Raw genomic sequence first — 21,027 nt, forward strand, 5'->3', positions numbered from 1 at the left:
ACACATTGAGCTCAGTGGGAAAAAGAGGCGTCTTATTTAGTGTGTGCTACAGATGCGGTAAACAATGCGCCGTGTGTGTAAGCCCAGTCTTAACCCAGCGCAGCTCTGGGCCTGTGGACAAGCCGGTCCAGCTCAGGACGGGTTCAGCTGTATGGGATCTCTCTTCTCTGTTACAAAGAGGGGCTGACCACGGCCCGAAAAGCTGCCCAAACACCATCCCAGCTATGCTCCCGTCCTTCCTGCCCGCATGCTCAGGAAACCCCTCCAGGGCTCCCCTGGCCGCGTCCAAACCTGGGCATCGCTGCCGCCGTTTGTGCATCAGCTTTCAAGGCCAGCCAAGAGCCTCTCCTCCTCTTCTTCGCTCGCTGTGAGCCGAGAGCCTCGCTGCCACCTGGCACCGCGACTCGGCTCGCTGCTCCCACCGCACACACACGCACGCCGACTCTGTCTGTGTGTGTGTGTGTTCAGGGTGCACCTATTGGCTGCGTGGTACGATGTATGCCTGCACTTTTGTTTGAGCATTGTTGCAGCGTGTGTGTTGGACGTGTCTGTTTGCTTAATGCCTCCTTCCTCTCAGGCACCGGTGGCGCTTTCACAAACGCGTCGGTGAGTTTTGGCTCGGCGGCTCCGGACAACACGGTCACTTTTCAGCACAGGCTTACCTCTCAGCTGCTGACGGCCAAGCAGACGCTCCCTCCTCCCCGTCACTAACACATGCATGGAGGCATGCTCACTCTAAACCCTGCAGCATCCTAATCCAAGCCTGAGAAATACGGTGAAGGAATACTCTGAGTGGTCCAAAGACGGAGCAGATTCCAATTTCTTCTTGAGTGGATACCTTTATGATGATGAGCAAGTTGGCACCTGATGTATAAATTTTTTTACCGTTTAATTTTCATTTCATAAGCATCTCAGCGTAGCAGCTGCAGCAGCAGCCCTGCCAGGCCTGTCAGCGGCTGATTGACGGCTGTTTTCCCCTAATAAAGTGAGATGAAGACGGGCCACACACAGCCACTGGGGTCTGCTGATGCCAGCACAACTTTCACCTGACTGTTAAAGAGCTGATCAGTTGATCTGCAGCCAGAAGGAAGAAAGCAGTTACAGTGTCTAGACTTACTCCATAAATCAGGTCTGCCTATTAATAAAACAACAATTCATCATAATGCTGTGTGACAACATTTCAGGAATTATTCCAGACGTCCCTGCTGGGAGGTGAAGCTGCTGCAGAGACCCGGAGGAAAACGATGCGTCTTTGTGTTCAGATCTGTTCTGTTTACCAATCTGAACAGCACAGGTTCTGTTTGGAAAGGCTTCTCTTGTTCCCGTTGATCTGAGTGGAACCTCCTCTTCGCTGGTAATAATAAATAAACTCTGCGTGAGCCAGAAAAGGCAGAAAGTCGTGGTGAAACATTTGAAGTGGCTGTTTGTTTTGCTACAGGGTGTCTGAGTGCGTCAGCTTCTTGGTACGACTCCAGGGCTTTGTTTGACGCTGTGATTTTTGTGGTTTGTGATAAGCAGCAAGTTGGGAAAGTTGAGATGAGAATCTCCTCTGTTCTTATTGGTGCTGTTGTTTCAGCCGTGTCAGATAGTGTAAACACTCGGCAACAACTGTGATACAACTCAGGGGTTATCAGATCTGTAATTGTCTGTGTCTTTTTGGAGAAAAGCGCTCGACTGAGTCTTTGGGTAATATCTACAGACGTAATCCAGCGTCTGCTTGATGCGCTTAAACTCTGCTTCAGACTGGGACTCCCACACAAGTGTGTAGAAGATATAAACAAAATGCACAGAGCAACACACTCCATAGAAGCAGTTTATTCCAGGATGTGTGTGCGCCTGTGTTGAGGCGAAAGCGATGCGTGTTCCACATGCATCAAGCTCTCCTGATAAGATTTGAGCTGTTTTTCTAATTAGAAGTTGCTGGAATTGTGATCATTATTTTCCCCTCAATTAAATGATACAGCCTCCTGCAAAAGGAGCTTCTAATCAGTTTGTAATTAATGCCCGGGAATTTTTCTCACTGCCCGCGGTTTCCATTTCCCATTAAAACAAATACACTCTCTTGCTAAAGGTATTAAAGTTACAATTGGGATTCTATCTAAACCTAACAGCACATTTACTGGTTGGCCAGTAAAACCACTGATAATATTCAGCTGGAAAAGCACGACATTTACAAACAGGAACGTTTCAGGCCCACTTCCTGAAACTAATAAAAAATAACCTGATTTAATATCAAAAAAATCTCCAATACCAACAGCTCTTTGGAGACCAGTGGTTAACTACAGAGAATAAACATGATGGGCTGGTCAATGTATCTGTACGCAATCAAATCCAGTAAAAGATTTGCTGACATTTCCAGTTTATTGCAGCTGAGATGTTTGCAGAATGGCAGGTTTCAGTAACATCTGTAGACGTACATATAAAACTATTTATCTGAGGACTTCACTTACTGTGAACCCAAAGCAGAAAGACATTTCCTGTTTAATGAATGATTAGTTTGTTTAGAGGGAATTGTATCTACAAAGCGACCGATGTTTGAGCCAACACCTCCTTTACCAGGCGCCACATTTATGCAAAACATCAAAATATATGCAGGAAATTGAAGTAATTTGACTTCAGTTCCATTTTGCTCTCAGTTAAGTGATTTTAAAACTATTTTTATTATAAATATGTATGCATTTTTTTGTTTGAATTGGTTACAATAAAACGCACAAGAATATGATGGCCGCTCAGATGCATAGAGCAGAAGCTGGGTAGCTGCAGCTCGTTACGTCTGTTGAACATTGAAATGAATCTGCAGTGAGAGTTGAATCAGATATTCCTGTAGAAGATCAATGAAACAAGCGTCACTCATTTTTAACGACGTTAGTTGAAGCCAATCCAGGAGCACTAATCATTTTCTTGCTGCTGATTGGCTGTAAGTTGACTGTCCCCAAAAATCAAAAGTAGGGAAGAATGTAGCTGTTAGCTTCTACTGTTTCCACTGTGTGTGTTAATGCATATTAAGATATATTTGGTGTCAAATTAAGAAGTGTTTTCAGACAGAGTCTAAAGTAGTTGAAGGCGGTTTTGGTCCACATTCCCACCATACCAGGGGTCCGCTGTACAGGAACCGGTTGCTGTTGTCATGGGGCCTTTTTTATGCAGTTGGACCTTCAGCATTTCTCAGGGCAAAAGTGAAAAAACTATCTTTAATATCACTGAATAAAACTGACTCAACAGAAAACAACTTTCAGCTTGTAAAGCAAGATTTTTCCTCTCTTTGAACAAAGAGCAACTTCATTAACACTGAACTGATTCAGACTCCAAAATGGAAAACCTCTAACCACAACATTCTCAAAACGGCGTCTATAAAATCTGATTTTATGCACTTCCATCAGTGTTTTAAGAGTTCATGTAAAAAGATTATTACTGAAGCATTTTCAGGTTTTATATAAGTTTAATTAGAGGTTTGCATCTTTTCTGTAAAGTCAGAAAAGCCCTCGGGTCGCCGGGGTGGAAGCAGTTTGCCAAACGAGTTTTCACCTCAACATGAAAACTTGGATTTGAGTTCTGAGACGGAGCCGCAGTTGTTCTGAGATAATAAACGAACGTCTGAGCTGCACAGGCTTCCACATGCTCCCTGTCTGCCGAGCAGTCAGTCAGGCAGGCTGTGGATAAGGATCTGGATGAGCTCAGGTGATTACACTCTTTAGGCCAACGCTAATTGCAGGGTCTTTGCTCTAAGTACTGTAAAAGTATTAATTAAAGCAGACCATTAATCAAGGCCTTTGGCAGCCAAACGGAGAGCAAGGCGGTGACGAAGAGGAGGAGGAGGGATAGAGAAGATTTTCTCTTCTGCTTCCTCTGTGGGCGTGAGATCAGAAACCTTCAGAGGAAGGGAAGTTTAGCTGAGAGGGTCAAAAGGTTGTTTGGGTGATAATGGTTGCAAACAAGGTGATGCAGGGGTTGCATATCACACATCCGTTCATGCACACCTACACTGAGTGGAAAAATGTAAAACTGTGTTAAAAAACTGAAACCATTCCAGGCATAAATCACAAACTTTGGGTCAGATCAACTCTTCAGATCATACCTCTACTTTTATTTGCTACCAAATAACAACCAAATAACATGCCTGACCCTCGTATATTGCATTATACTCCAGCAAAATATTAAGAAGTGACTTAAAAATGAGTTTATATAGAGTTGGGAGGAAAGTTCTAGTTTCATTCAGCTCCTTTTTTTATCCAAAATTACCAAAAGTCATAAAAAAGACCTTCACTCATTAGAAAACCAACTAATAAAATTTATTCTTCACTTTGTTGCTTCTCTACAAGAGGCTCACAAATTGGTCCAGATTCCCTGAATTTTGGGAGATCTGCGTCTGGCTGATACTTTGACGTGGAGCTGATCTTACATCCGCAAACGTCTGAAAGGTTCCTCTGCTCTACAGTTACCAATAATCACACCGCTGTTGCAAAATTTGCAACTTTTTCACTATGTTTAGCAACATTTCAGACAAATAAAATCTGTATCGGCAGATCAGGCTTTTTAAAGAGGTTATTCTCTATTGTTGACCTTTGGGGGGTTTGTAACTTAAACCACAACAACCTGAACTTTGTTCAGTTTCTGGTTGGAATTTGGTGGGTGGAGAAGTTGGTGGCAGAGCTGACCTGAAAACGGAGGCGCTTCAGTTTCATCCAGATTAACTAGAGAACCTTTTGGTCCTGAGTGATCACAATAATAAAACTCTAAATGCTTCAATTAAAAAGGCAAGAATGATAATCCAGGTTGGGTACAGAGGGTAACCAAGCTGAAAAAGGATCAGTGTTGCTTCCTAAAGCTTTTGATATGAATCAGAGGGTCATCATCTGTTTACTCAAGGGAAGAAATCCAGCTACAGAAGCTGTAGGAGTTTAATAGTCAACTTGAGAAACTGATGTTTCCAGTCCTGACTATCTCATTTCTTTTACTTTCTCTTACTACCTGAAGGCACAGCAGCCCCACATTTAAATAGCACCTTACTGAACATCTTTAAGTCTGGAAAACTGATCAGTCAATGAGGAAAAAGAAATTTGACTTTATTCCTAATTTATTTCTAAAGACCACAATCTGGATTTCTGACAAATGAAGAGTTTATAATAATTCATATGTTGTTGACTTTATGCCAAACTTCTGCTTTGTGCCAAGGTATTATTTTAGTTTGTCGTTTGTTGTGGAAGCCACAGATAAATTAAATTTAAAAACTCCATTTCACTGCACTTTTCTGCTTCAGGATAAAATATACCTGCTGACATATTTACATTCATCTACTGTCCTCATTTAGTCTAAATTAATAATTCCTCCTCAAACATTTTAAATTGGACCTGTGGTTCTGCTTTGGCTGCCAAAACGTTGTCATTTTTTAATGTTACATCAACAAAAATGTTTTAATGTTGCAAAACTCTAAAAGTATCAAATTATTCTCTAAAAATGACCAAAGTAAACCTAAACTAAAACTATGTTTGCAGCTGAACGAAATGCAAAATCCACAGCTTATTTATCTTATTAATATTTAAGTATTAAATATGTAACTAAACGAAGATACATGTAAACAGAAGAGATTACAAAGAAATGAGAGAATTTATCCCAAGTTTCTGGACTAAGTTGCAATGGTTCTGTTTATTTCTAGAGGTAATAATAGTAATAAACTGTGTTGACTCTTATTTTCCACTTAATTTCTTAGGTTTCGTGTTATGCTCTAATACCTTTCCATGAATAAATGGTTTAATCTGCAGGAGTGGAGCAGAGGTAGAACCTCTAACTTAACCAAACACAGTCGTGTTTGGACACAGAAAATGTTCCTGTCGGTTCTTCAGTCTCCGCCTCGACTCAAAAGCTGAAATTATACACTGCTTCTTATTAAAATGTGCGATTTTGAGCCTTAATTTATACATATGCATGTATTTAAGCTCTAAATATGCAGACGGACGGCGCTGAGAAACTGGAGAAGGAAATCCTATTATAGCCTACCTGTGAGATGTAGAGTGGTAAGCCCTCTGACTCCCTGCAGAATGGGCCCACAGAGACAAAAGGCATCAGCGCTAAATGACTGAAGTGATTTTAATCATATGCGCCCAAAGAAAGAGAGATTTAAGAAAAAATAACATCTGAAAACCAATTCAGCGAACAAAGGCCTGAGTGTTCCCTTGTGACGGGATCGAAGAGGAGAAGAAGTCGAGTGAAAGAATGAAAGGCAGAAAAATGGGATTTTATCGCGGTTTTGAGTCGTTGAACTAAAGGTTGGGGTTCAGAGACGAGACGAGGACGGGAGGGAGGGGAATTAAAAGCCCCCTTTTAGTCAGCCGGGATATTTAATTTCTATCTCTTCCACAAACCCAGTGTTCATCATTTTCCTGTCTGTTCCCACTCTCTCCTCTTTCCCAGATCAGTCGTTTACAAAATGGCTGCTGAGTTGGAGGATGATGCTCAATTTGTAGAGCGTCTAAGACGTGAAAGAGGCAGTGAGGGGTGCTGCTCAGGTTTCCCTAATGGCTGCGCTGGGATCAGTCCCTGCTCTGATTGACCCGTTAAATGATTTTCTGGGCTCAGGGCCCAGCAGGACTCGCTGACAGCCCAACAACACGAGGAGAGATGAAGTGCTGTCCAGACAGAACGGCTAATGAAAGGGGAAATGGACGGGTACTGGTTGGTATGGTTCTCAGGTTGGACAGGAAGATGCTTGATGTGTCCTCAGTGAGACACATTGGTGTTTTAGGGTTCATTCCTACCAGTCCAGTCCAGTCCACTTTAATCCTACTCCAGTCCATTTCTCTGGAAAGTCCGGTTCGTTTGTTGAGGTGTGAATGCTTAGCAAACTGGTCCGTCTACAAACCTTTGGGTTCGGTTGACGCGAACTCTGGTTTGGTTTGAATGTGAAAGCCAGTTGGACCGGAGACCACTCCAAAAGCAGGAAGTGGACTACAGGGCAGGGCATTCTGGGTAAATGCAACCAAAGCTAACGTGCTAGCCTAGCGCTAGCAGTGGAAACGGCTCCTGGTCTTTAGCCGAAGACTAAAGAGAAATCCTCCAACATTAAAATCTGATGCCTCCATCTTGTTTCCATCTGGTGAAGAAGGAAGTTGCTCTCAGTGTCTTCAGGGGTTTTTGTGTCGTTTCCTTCAGTGGTTCTTGGTGCAGCGCCCCCACAGGCCAGGAGAGGAACAGGTTGGTCAGAGGGTTTGGCTGGTTTGACTCGGAGCAGAGACAAAGAGAACCCACTCTACTGAACTATCAGGTGGGAAAACACCCAAAGTTACTAAATGAATGTAACGGCTTTCTGTGGACGGTGGGATTTTATGCTGAAGTCGTTTACCTGAACCAGCCATTTTAAGTCCACTATAGAGAAAAGTAGTAGTGTCATCTATCAAGATGGCTGCTACTGTTTTATTTTGTACTGAACGTTTTCTGTTTTATAAGTCAGTTTGTGAAGGCATCAGTTCACAAGGAGCCTAATAAAATACATTTAGAGACAAAACTGGAAACTTTGTCCTTCCAGTCAACTTTCCATTAATAACCTTTAATATGTCACTCAGGATACGTCTGAAGTCTTCCCTATTATTTCCTTTCTCCTAGGAGTTTTTACTCAAATAAATAATTTTTATGTATTGAAATGTATTGAGATGTACGTCTACTTGGTTAGGTAAAACTGGCTCACAAAACGTTTATTATAAAGCCGTAAAACGGGGTCAAAGGTCAGACGATTACTTTGAACATGGCTGTCAAAGAGGAATACTTAATAAGTTCACATCTCACACGTTCAGAGCTGATTGTGTTCGTCCAAAAGGCCGTGTATAAAGGGAGGTTGGAACTACATAACCATTCATCAGGGCTTTTACGATCGCCTTTTCCAGTAGTCCTGTTTCAGACGCACTAAAATTCAACCCCCGAAACCAAAATCCCATTAATCTTGTTTAAAGCACTATTTAGAGCAAATGTAGGTTGGCTTTCAGCCCATGTGGAAGGCGTCTATGGAGCCTGATTGAGCGGGAGCTGAGAGGAGGAGCAGCGGACGCTCCGTTACGGAGCTGCAGACTGATGAAGGTGCATTAACTTTTTTCATTAGTCTTTATTCATGCTCTTTTACAAGGTCAGTGCAAAATGAAGTTGAAATGTGCACCTCCTCCAGCGATCAGCCTTCTCAGTTCAGAAACATTTCTTTTAAGCAGGAAATTGTGGGTGTGGAGATGAGAAACAGAAAAGGCCCTCGCAGACCTGCAGGTTTTTTTTCTTCTTTTGCTTCTGCTAAAATTCATACAATTCACGATGTTGATAATGTGAAGAGTGCTCACTTAATTAAACTTGTGCAGGCAGTGCAAAGTTTAAAAAGGAAAAAATATGCACTCATGTAAGGCCGTGAAAGTGGGCAAATTATCAAATACAAATTAATTAGTGTTTTGAATCCAAGTTGGGAGCAATGAATTGCATTGGAAAATTAAAAAGATATGGCTGGCTCCTCACTCTGGCTGTGTCAGTATGGAATTTATTACCAAAAAGTTCAAAAACAAAAAAGACACTACATACACAGCTACGCTCTAATTTCATGATTTTAATAATAGTTATCCCTTTAGGACAATGCTACAGAGTTCTAATTAAAATAAATATGGAACTGGAGACGAATGAAACAGATAGACATCATGTTTGGAGTACAAAGCTGGGTGGCGTCGCAGGGAGCGCACGGCTTCGGTCGTTTCACTCTGACCACGTTTAAAGGGCTGGTACCAGCTTTTCCTATAAGTATCAAAGCCATGAGGCAAAGAAAAATGATCTGCTTTTGGTTAGTTATGAGCAGATAATTAATTATAAAAGCACATTTTGGCTACAAAAATCCTTGATATAATATTAATAATTATTAATGTATATCAATATATATCATTCATTTGTGCAGCATTTTTTCTTGACGTTTCTTTTAAACAGGTTGAAAAAGAACATAAGTTGTTTGAGTAACTCATCAGGTAACTACAAGCTTTGTTTCTGCAGATGCTTTTAATGTTGATTATCCAAACAAAACGTTACCAGATCATGCAGCCGTCCCTAAACCATCCTCTGTAACTTGAGAAGTTCTGGGTAGGATGTATTTACAGACCTGTTTTTCCATCTTAATATGTATATATGTTGTTGTACAGTTTTTGTTAATTTCTGCTCTGAAGGTGTGGTTCTTTAAGACAATGGCTTTTCTTCTAGTCTGTATTGTCTAGTATAGTTGACAATTACTTTAATAATTGATTCATCTTAATTAATGGTTTCATCCTTAGTCTGGTCAAACGTTTTGTTGGGAGGATTTTGCTGCTGCATGCCTCTGAACTTGGGGGTAAAAATGCTGGTCAGAACAGGAGCATAAATTAGAACTTTCACTTTATGAACTTTTACTTTTTGGTTCAAGCTGAAGACTTCATTTTCTCCTTTCATAACTCATTAAACTAAACATATTCTTATCACTCCTACGACTTTCGTCAGCCTTCCACTCATTTTATTTTGTGTGTTTTGTTTTCCGATGAAATAAGTTGAGATTATTAGGAAGGTAAATGTCAGCCTTGACCACAGTGGAGCATTTGAGGTCAGCATGAACAATCACTGTAAATCTCCAACCAGAGAGAAGCAGAGGGTATTTCCACCAGTGAAACCCGACTCTGTTCAGTCTGCACCAAGACAAACCGCTGAATGTGATGCGTGCATCATCTTTGATGATTTACACATAAAAATGATAAAGCACAAGCAGATTCACATCTTTATACTCTGTTGTCTCTATCTCGTATTTTTTAGCGAGAGCTCTCGGGCCGGAGAACCTGGGTGGTGGAGCGGCTGATAGAGGAGAATATTTAATTTGCTCATAAAACACAAAATGGATAAAAAAATCAGCCATTCAGGAGAACTAAAGAGCTCAGAGTCTTTTCAGGCCACATGATAAACATCAGAATAAAAAGTCAAATAAAACAAAATTTACAAGAAGCAATCGAAATTGTGTGGCGTTTGAAACTGACATCAATTTTAAAGGTTTTCTAAATCAGTGGCTAAATTCACAAATACATCAAGAGAAATAGAATAAAATAAAATAAAAAATCACATTAAATGTAGTCAAGATTGTGTTTTATAAAAAGATGAAGGCAGTATTTGAAAAATTAATTTGTATTTTTCAAAAAATTAGTTTTATTAGTTTCATAATTTCAGTGGAATCATTTGGAGACGACTTGACCTCGAGATCGGAGGATAACTCATTTATTGGTTTTGTTTACTGGAGCCAGAAACGCATGAAGGTAGATGAGGGTCTGCAGGATGCAGGTCAGGAAAGATTCACCGTTTTACAATTTCCAAGTTTGTCTTTACTCAACCCTCCCTCCATCGTGCCCCCCACCCCGTCCTCTGGGGCGGCTTGGCGTGCGCCGGCACCCAGCTGAAACGCATATAATTCCAGCTCCGAGATGAACGCCGCCGATACGGCAGGAAGGGGGAATACGGCAAGATAATTAGGGGTGATACTCATGATTGTGAGCGCGGCGGTGTGAAAAGGTGGGCCGTGAGATAAAACGCTCATCAGAGAGGCGGCGAAGAGAGTGCTGGATAAACAAACGCGCTACAGAGGGGGAACAAGAGTGGGAGAAAGGCAAGGTTAGAGGCAGCCGGATTAAGGTTACGCTTGGCATAGTGACGGATCGGGAAGAATGTGTGGTGATGCCGACTGCAGCGGGGTCAACGTGCTGGCGCTATCGGCACACAATCTGCAGCCATGACACTCTGCAGCGCGCCGAAGCCTGGATTTACATTCCTTCTCCACACTGATAGGATCGCTCTGTTCCTCACATTGAAAGTGATGAAGCAGTCACAAAATGAGTTTAATTTTCACGTCTGAGCAAAAAGTGAAAGTTGGGCGCAGCGGGAGGGAGGTGAGGAGAGCCTCCAGGTTCTCTGCTGCAGCTTGATTTCCTCTGTTGTTCAGCAGGGAGGCCGTTGAGGCTGCGCCGCAGCAGCAGCAGCGCTGTTCATGGCGAAAGGCTGCAGCAGATAAGGGCATGTCAGAGCCGTGGCCTTGTTTGATACGTGAGACGCCGCCCCGTGTCCACTCGCTCAGGTGTACATGCATGTGGCCACAGCAGCAGGAGCAGTGATTTTTATCATCCTCTGCTTTCTGTCCTTCATTCTCTCCCTCCCTGCCGCAGTCGTACTCTTTTCCTCCTTCGTGCAGAGACGGGCGATAAGAGACACAGATAGCACTTTATGGCATGAGTGATAAGGAGACACCACTCATGCGTCCCATCAGGGGAAAAACAGCCAAACCCAAATGAAGGCGGCCTTATCGCAGACATCTGACACTTAATGCAAGTCCATTTTGAAGTAATATGCGCTTCTAATGGATTTGAGATTTCTGGGGCTTTTGAGTTTATTGATTCATTTCACACACTTTGTCCTCTGAAGGATATTGCAGGCCAGCTCCAAATGTGTGCAGATGGTGCAGATAGCGGCGTTATGAAGAACCTGCTTGTTTTTTGCTGCGGCGAACCTCAAAAATCCTCAAAGATCAGACGCGTCGAGTCAGTTTGGTGAGTTTGTACAAGATGTTTGTGTGACCACTTGTGAATTATCTGATTCGTGTTTCCTGTTGCACAATTTTCTCTCAATATCTAAATCTTTCCATTTACAAGAAAGACGAAACAAAAATCCCCAAAACATGAAGCTGCCTCTGACTTTAATGTTGATTTTTGATTTCCTGTCCAACACTGCGCTTTCTCTTCTTGCTGCAACGGCTCCATTTTTCAGCTGAGAACATTATTCCTCCCTGAACGCATTTCTGCAGATAATAATAATCATAAAAAAACAAATGAATTCATCAAGCTGTCTCTAAATAAATGCCACTGTCACCAGGTTTTGAGGAGCGTGGCAGCAGCGTGATGCCGAGTTGATTAAAAGCCGGCCAGCTCTCTGCCATCCCTCCCTGCAGATGCATTCATTCATCTTAGTGACGAGGGAATATGAGTGAGATCCCAATCGTTGCTCAAGGTGCTTTATTGAGCCGTTTTGCGTGTTTTTAGGGAGAGGCTGCTCGACTGTTAGCTTTCAGGAATAAGTGATGGTTCTGCCGCCGCTACACATCAGAGATGTAACGGTTATTAATCATCAGGCTGCTCTGGGTTCGGCTCTATATTCAGTGACCTGACAAAGATGGCGGCAGCTTTCAGATCAACCAGTGAGGAGACATTTGTTTCAAACCTCCAGAAGGGTCCACACTCCTTCAAATTTTTCATTTTATATCATGAGGGAAACTAATCTTCTTTTTTGTTTTGAGAAAATATCTGAATACTGAGAGAAAAACTTGGCAAATCAGTAGCTAAATGTACATGCATATAAATTCACCATTTTCCAATTTTCAGCTTCATATTCAGCCCTCCTGAGTCAGAACTTTGTAGAACTAAAGTTTAGTCAGATTTGTTGCCAGTTGGATTTAGATCTTTACTTTGACTAGGCCACTCTGATTAATGCTCTCCTTGGTTTAGACCAGTGGTCTCCAAATTTTTTCACTGGGACCAAAACGGTCAAATTGAAAGTAGATGAGGAAAAAAAACATGTTTATATTTTTTCTTCTACTGGAAAATGTTTTCCTTTTTACCTGGACAACTGTAAACAGAACCGTATATTTGAATAAAATAAAAGATGCCGGTCATTGTAGATCTAATATATAGAATCTGCAAACAATGCGCTAAATGTTGATGTTTTTTTCTGTCTTTGGATATTCTTGGGGGATTTGAGGGATTTGAGATGCTCGTTGTTTCATGAAGAAGAGTTTAGCAGATCTGCTCTGCCTGACACTTTGACAGACCTTGAGAAGACGTCGACTTGGATCCTTTTGACTGAAAACTTCAAGACTTTTTTTGAGCTGGAAAACAAAATTTGTGCCACAATCACTTTGAGGCCTGAAAATGTCCCCCAGACCACATTTTGGACCACATTGTTTAGACTGATGGCTGATCTGTATCAATCAAACAGATTTTGGTTGAAACGGGACAGAATGTGTTGAAGAGATGTGAATATTTTAGCTTTAAAGAGCAGAAACAGGCGGAAGTTGTTCCTCTTGCTGCTTATTTTCCCAGCCAGCAGTGACTCCTTTCTGTCGGCGTGGAACCAGCATCCATGCGCTGCTCATGTACCTGAGCTTTTATGTTGTTTGTTGCACAGCAGCTCGTTTCAAAGCAGCGCCTGCTGCCTGATGACGGAAAACTCAGAGACAGATGTGAGGAGACAAACCTCTCCAGACGTTATCTGCCTGCGATCCAAACCCCGGACAGTTGGATAAACAAGTTCCTTTCTCCAAATTGTGTTTGGAGAGGGAACGGTGCCCGCCGTGCAGCCGAGGGTCCGGGCTCGCTCGGCTCAGGGAGTCCACTTTGTGCAGAGCAGCAGGCGGATATGAAGAGCAGATGTGGTTTCTCCAGACGGAGAGCTGGAGCGCAGCTTCCACACGCTTTCTAACCATTCCTCTTTTTTCTGCCTTTCTTTTGAGATTTGAACTGAGAGCTTAAAGGGAGCAGGGCCAGCTTTCTGCAGCCAGCAGGGACTCTGAGAGGGCGCTTAGAGCCCCTAGTGGCCAGCTGCAGAATAACACCACAGAGAAATAAACCCATCCAGTTTGGAGCAATGAGAAAGTTTCCAGCTTCCTTTCTTCACTTGTTCTTAACTTTGAAAATTCACAGAACTGAAGCAGTTAAGAATCTCTCCCACTTTTATAATTAGCAGACACCATCTTTTCTCTGTGCTTAATTAGAAAAGGTTTTCTGTCCATTTGCCAGCTTTTGTTTCTCAGGACTGTCACCAATCCCCTCAGAGACACCAAAGCTCCAGCTTCTTCCCTTCCTCCCACTTCTCATTTCAACTTTCCCTCTCTTTTTTTTTTTTTTTTAGAAATAATGCTGATTTTTATCTTGGTCATAATTGCGGTATAATTATGGGAGGTAATTCTCCCATGGTGCGTGGCCAGGTCCGCTGTCGTAGCGTGAACAGAATCTGCTCGGAGGTTAAACTCCTGATTTGAAATTGAGAGGCAGAGCGATGCGCGGATCGGAGAACAAGGACAATTGGTTAACGGGCTGAATTAGCGCGTTCGACCTTCAAGTTCTTGTTTCCTAATTTCTGTGGAAAATAAAGAGTTCTCCTGAGGAAACGCTGTGTTTGCCTATATGCTAATGCAACAACTGGAGCTGCAGCTCAGGTTGATTTGATCATTTTTAGAGCATTAAAACATCGATGAACCTCAACTCGGATCATATTTTTATGTTTTGTGAATTTTCTTGAGTGTTTTGATTCTGAGAGTCCATAAACATTGAAGCCTAAAGCCGTTTGTCTCATTGCATAATGTAAAGAAATTACACCAGATTTGGCCCCCAATCCACTAAAGAAAAATACTTTTACTAATACGATTTACAGAACATTAATAGATAGACCTGCATGTCAGCAGGTATGAGCTGAGGCTCCATGTTTTACCAAAAATATTTACTATAACTTCATTTTTAAATACTTGAGTATTGTTTATACTCATAAAAATCCTAAAATATCCGTACAGTTTACTTAATATGGGCCTGTTAGTTTGATTTAAAGTTCAATGTTTGCCAAACACGTATTTAAACACTAAATAAGCAGGCCAAAGCAAAGCAAGAACACAAACACTGAAGAGCCGCCTGCCGTGTTTCAGTCAGACGCTCCTCTTATGGAAAACTATTTCTTATTTATTCTCGGCATTGTTTTCGCTAAGTAAATACGCCAGTAAATACCATAACGGATTACCATATGCTTAATAAACATGTCTAGCTTGGTAACTAGCCAACTAGTGATCAGAGCTGGGTAACTAATGCAGTCGGTCTGGTTTGTTTTTCCATTTTTTCTTTGATTGAACCGTAAACCGCTGGTCTACCATCGGCCCTCTGGGTAACTGAATAAACTAAACTACATGTTGGAGCAGCTTTTGAGAATTTGTAAGTCGAGCTCGATCCCAGTGTGTTAAGTGCTTCTGAAAATGGTTATTTTTAAATATATTTTTATTCGTGCTACAGTTGGAATCCATAGTAGGAACCAGATTTCAAAGGTTTTATGGAATATTTGAGTTTCTTGTTGCTGTAACGTCCAGTTGGCTCGTAGCGGCAGAAAACCCTCCACTTGTTTCTGACTGTAGTTCTCCGTTTAATGTTTGGATCTATATAAAGTTTTACTGCCAGGAAAATATTGAAGTTTTTGTCTCAGATAATTTTTCGTGAATAACTTCATCAACTCCAGCCTGGAGAATCAGGCTGATCGTTGTGTTGGTCGTAACGTGGTCATGACATTTCTTCATTAAAATGTAAGATATAAGCAGAAATAAACTCTGTAAATGCATCACTTTTTGTAATAAATCCTGTTGTGTGCTGCTGTTGTTGATGATTATTGTGGTTTATTGAGGTTTATGCCTATCTTTACAAACCAGTAAGTGTTGAGGGTGCTGCATCCGATCTGCTGGTTATGAAAGTCTAACCTCTTTAATCTGGTTATGGTAAGCAGTTTGAGATGAATTAAAACTTTTCTGTTTGAGTTGTATGGAGCCGGAGGAATGATCAGTAGCTCCTCATCATAATTGATAAATGAAGACATGAATGTGGAGAGTTAATGGGTGAAATGTTGGTTTTGAAGGCAGGTGACTTTGGGAGCGTTCTGCTGGCACCTGCTCAGCGTTTAGAGGCTCGGCTGAAGCTGCGGTCGTTCGGGGCGAGTAAGTGTGACAGGCTGGAGGAAAGGTTGCCCGTTGCTGTCATGGTGGCCAGGCATTGTTTGCGCAGAGCCGTGTGGGGGGGCGAAGGAATGACCACGCAGCAGCATGGAGGGGCACAGACGAGTCGGAGGGCGAAACCACAGCCAGCTGTACCGCGACCTTCTGCAGGGGCGCCGAAACCATCCAGAGAGGTCGGAAAACTAGTGCAACCGACTCCTGGCTGTGTGGGTTTCTGGGCCTGTTTTTCTTTTTTGATTTGTTTTTAACACAGTGACTGTGAAAGAACCCTGCTGTCAATGAATCTGCCCCTTCAGAAACTTTCTCCGTATTGGTGACTGCGCAGTTCTTAGAGAGGCTTTTGATGGCGTCCCTGAAACGGAACATTAATCATTCAGAGAGACGAAACAGAAGGAGCACCTTCTGCGAATCTTACAGCACCGTCCTCTCGCTATGACTGTCGGCCCGAGTGTGTGCTGCCGGGGCCGACGCTGCGCAGGTGTGTGTGAAGGAGGAAGCAAAGGTGAGTTTTCTCCCTCTTGTGTTTTCTGTTTGTTCTGAGAAGTTTTCTGTGATCCCACAGCGACTACGTGTGATGAATTATTCTGCTTAGCTTGCCACAAAAAGCGCTCCCCTCCCCCTCAACCGCACGCTGCGCCTCTTTGATCGCATGCCCACTGTGGGTGATCCGGTGCATTAGCAACAAGTTAGGAGAAAAATGACAGTGTGAAAGTCATCAAAGTTTGCACCTCATTATTTTCCTCATTTTCTTTCAGTCCCTCCACAATCACCTGTAATTTAACATTTTGGCTGCTGAACTGTGTTGGAGTTGGTGTAAAAATCAGATTTGGAGGCCAGAGGTGATCATTTATTTGGATTTTGTGAACGCTGAGGAGTTTTCTGTAACCTACTTTGGGAATGAGCCTCCCTCCAACTGTTTCTGCTCCGGATTTCTCCTTCAGAATGACACGAGCTCAGCGCCTGCAGAGCTGGAGAGCTATCTTTCTACGTTGTGTAATTAGAAATGCAAAGGTAAGCCTGGGGTAGTTAATAATTCAATCTGAGAGAGAGAAGTAACACAAAGCTTTTGTTTCAGGAAGCATCTCTCAAGAAAACTTTAAATTAGAAAAATTAAAGCAATAAATATGCCCCTTGTTGTTTGTGTGCGTGTTTCAGAAATCCTGGCCTGAAGCTGCGGTTAAATCTGCAGAGGTCGACGGCAGGCTCCAGTTTCTCTGCAAACTTGTAATAGTTGATCCTCGGTGTTGTGTGTGCAGTTAGCTCCGTGTTTCCTTCTCGCTGAGCGGCGTTTCGGAGGCCAGGTGTTGTCTGGAGAGAAAACGCATGAGGGCAGGAAATCCCTGGTGACCTAGTTTTACCAGAGAGAAAGTGATGAAGAACACAGAGGAAGTCATCGTCATTCATGTCGTGCTTAGAGTATCCTTCACAAAACAAAACCAGTTTAAATAAAAATTAACCTCTGATTTTAAATATTTTAGGTGCATTAAAATTACAGAAAAAATAACTTAATGATAATATTTAATATAAACTTGAACTGTTAGAAATGCAGATAAAGTTGAATCACTGTAAAACAAGACGATTAAATTATGTTCCCTGACATTTATTTCTACTTAAAATGACTGAAGTCACACTCAGGTGAAGAGAACATGAGAACATCGTTACACTGCAAATCAGACGAGGTTTGATCTGAGATCCAAAGATCTGCTTCTAATTCAAACCGTCACTTAAGTTTTTTTGCTTTGTGAAATTAAACAGCAGAGTTTCTGCTTCATGTAACCATTGGATCTGATTGTTTATAAAAACTAAATATGAGAGTTGCAAAATTACTTTATAGGGTTAGAAAACTGTGAAAACAAAACTGTGAAACTTCCAAGTACAAATTTAAGACTGGATTGATGAATGTCTTGTCAATCAAAATTTAATCCAATTTATTCACAGCCCTGGAGGCTGAATTTCAAGGACAAAATGTATAAAACTGAAATATGGACCACAGAGGCCTTCAGGAAGGAGAATGTAGCAACTTTTTAATCTCAAACATTTAAGATTTGATGATGTAGAAAATGAAAACTAGAGGATAATAGAAACATCTGCTGACTAACCAGGTCTGATGGTTTCCAGCAGGTTTACCCTGAAAGCTGCAACATCCTAAAAAAGGACTGAAAAACCTAAAATGTCTTAATGGACCCTCAGCAGGTTCTTGCTACTCTCTATATTAAAGTTCATGTTATTAGTTGGTCAGAATATAAATTAATATCAATGATTGAAAGCATGGAGGTGGAAGTGTCATGGTTTGACACAGGAATTTTAATTAGTAACACGGGGAGTTTGTAAAATAAATGAATAAATGAAAATGAAGCAGAACGGCAACGTGACTCAAAACGAGCCAGGAAATCCAGCAAGAACTGGAAAGCCGTGGGCCTAGTCAAAGCCCAGATCGTGGTCTCATTAGGTTGCGGTGCAAGATTTGAATTTTGCTGAAAATGCAATAAACCTCTGAAACGTTTCAATGCTGATGGTGAGGAGATAAAGTCGTTTCTGCAGCTATTAGAAGTTAGTTTGAAATACTTTGGATTTTCAGTCAAATCTGGTTAATTTTTAATGATTACCTGTAATTTAAAAAATTAGTCAAATAAAATAATGGGCCATGTGAACACAAATGCCTCAGAAATTATAAATACATTTTGAATTTAAACTGTGTGTCTGTTCTCTTGAATTTTTAAATATAAGTCTTCACATACTAGTAAAAAAATTATAACATTTATAACCAGAGCAAATAGAAAATGTCATCAGCACGTTATATTCTCCTTGTCAAAGTTAAATAAATGCCCTGATTTCATTTAATATCTTTTAGCTTCATGAAGCAGCATGCGGTCGCAGAAACAAACTGAAACCGGTTTCACACCTTCAGACTTCGCTGTTTTCACTGGGCGGCTTTTCTCTTCAAATGGAACAATTTGGCTAAATTTCTCTGTCAGGCTAAAACATTAAATTTTTATATTTTTAAATAGAAAAAAGGTTAAATTCAGACTATATTTTATCTTAAAAATAATCAAGGTAAACTCATCCTTACCCAACTTGCTAAAACAAAGTTACAAAGCAGAAAGTTTAAAAGGTTTTTTCTTTTTAATGTTTATTTTTGTTTCCTTCAGATCTAATCACACGGGATTCGCTGTTTTCTGTTATTTTTTTCTTTATTTTTTTTGCTCCACTGAGCTGCCGGTAAAAATGGTGTCATCTGAAAAATAAACTACGTCAAAGCCCACACATGCTAGAAAAAGGGGGTAGATTTTGCACGTCCTCGGAGGAATCCAAACAAAACAAACATTGCTGATGAAGCACGTAGGGCAGCATACGCAGCACAACTGATAAGGGAGATTAAAACGTCTTTGAAGGTTTCATTTATAATGCTGCCTACGCAGAGCCGTTTTAGGTCACAGGGCACCAGCATTCAGGCCAGTAGTAAAACACAAGAGTCTTTTAGGCCAAAGCAGACATTTCTCTCTCAAATCGGTTAAATTTGCATGCTTCTGCAGCAGCTCTTCATCTCTTTGTTCATCACCTTGGCTTTCTATCACTTGTTGCTAGCAGAAGCATTTCCTCTTTGGGTTTATTACCGCTTCACACCTTTTTTTTAATATAATTTTTTCTTGCCAAAGCCACACCGACAATCTTTTGATACAAATTTGATAAAAGACGGAAGCGATAGTGGGGTTACACCTTGCGCTCTGACATGAATGTTTAATAATTATTTAAGTTGGTTGTTACAACACACACCTCTTCTCTACCCTGTCAGGCATCTGGAAGGGCACCAAAACCTGGAGATGCATATCTGACGCCCAGCCCGGTCTGTGAGATGACCCGGTCCGGTGTGAGAATAGAATCAGAGCAACTAGAGAAACTCATTGGATCGTTTAGTATTCACTTTCAGTCTTTTCTGGGGAAAAACCAGGAGCAAAAGCCACGCGTCTCCCTCCCTACCTCCTGACACGGCGCTGGTTTCACATCAGCCGTGTGGAAATCGTTTATTCACTATTATCAAAATGTGGTTGCACTGGTTGGATCTTCATCTGCGCGTTTAGCGATTTCTCAGGGCTCCACTTGTTTTTTTCTGTGCTTTTTTCTCTGCCATCTTCTGACAGACTGCGGTTCGCTACAGCTCAGCCCTGTGCGCTCACTTTGCACGCTTTTATTGGGACTGTTACTGCACAGCTCATCAGGACGGTTCATTTACATTCAAAATACTCAAAATATAATATGAATTTCTCTAAAATTGTACAGAAAAGTGAAGGTAAAACAAAAATAGAGATAAAACATGGAAATTTAATTTCTGAGAAAAACCAGGAGGGAAAAAAATTCTGCATTCGTTTTGGTGAGGTTAAGTTTTCTCATGCCAACTGCTTGCACAAGTGGTTGCAGATACAGTATGATAAGTGGGTTTTTGCTTCTTACAACTATTGGTTATTGAGAGTGAGAGTGTGTGAGAAGACTCGGTAAGTGGAAGATGATCAGCAGATAAGAGATGGGCCTGATGAGGGGCTCGATCGTGAGATAGCAGTTTGCGGTCTAATGCGACTTCACGCCGGGCCAGACTGAATTTCTGCGCAACACAACAGGAAAAACACTTTTTTGTTCTCCTCTCTTGTCTTAAAATGTCACCGCTTCAATAAATAAATAAATTTAAGGTGAAGATCCAGATTTGTGCAGCTGCAGGCAGTCGACGCGCTGCGCATGCAGGACTGCGTTCCTCTGCCAGATAATTAAGGGTGAAAAATCCTTGTCATTGCAGGAGGAGGAGGGGGCTCTTTAGGTACCAATTCACCCTGATGAATAAAACCCTAATTAATCCACTTAATCTGCTGCATGAGATTATTCCTATTTCCACAACCATGCACTGTACACCGCCTGTTCTGAATAATAAAGAGGTCCAGGAAATCTCTCCATACGTAGAAATATAAAGGAGGACATTTCTCCCCCAAACTTGTGTGATAAGGTTTTGATCTCTCCATTATTTTCTGCTCCAGTGTCGTAAAATGGCTGCAGTAAAGGGCAGAAGATCAGCAGTGATGGTGGAGGAGTTGGACGACGTTGCCGCGGCATCGTGCTGCCCTCCAACGTAAGCCTGCAGCCATTTTTCACTGCAGCTGTAAACATGACGAGCTGCTCTGATTTAAGAGCAGAAACAGCTTTTCTAAGGTTACAGAAAAAATGTTTCACCAAACACTCAATAATTCTGTTACACTGGGATAAATTCCTTTAAAAAATCTGCA

This window comes from Xiphophorus couchianus, chromosome 17 (genome assembly GCF_001444195.1).
Source record: "Xiphophorus couchianus chromosome 17, X_couchianus-1.0, whole genome shotgun sequence".
Classification (NCBI taxonomy): Eukaryota; Metazoa; Chordata; class Actinopteri; order Cyprinodontiformes; family Poeciliidae; genus Xiphophorus; species Xiphophorus couchianus.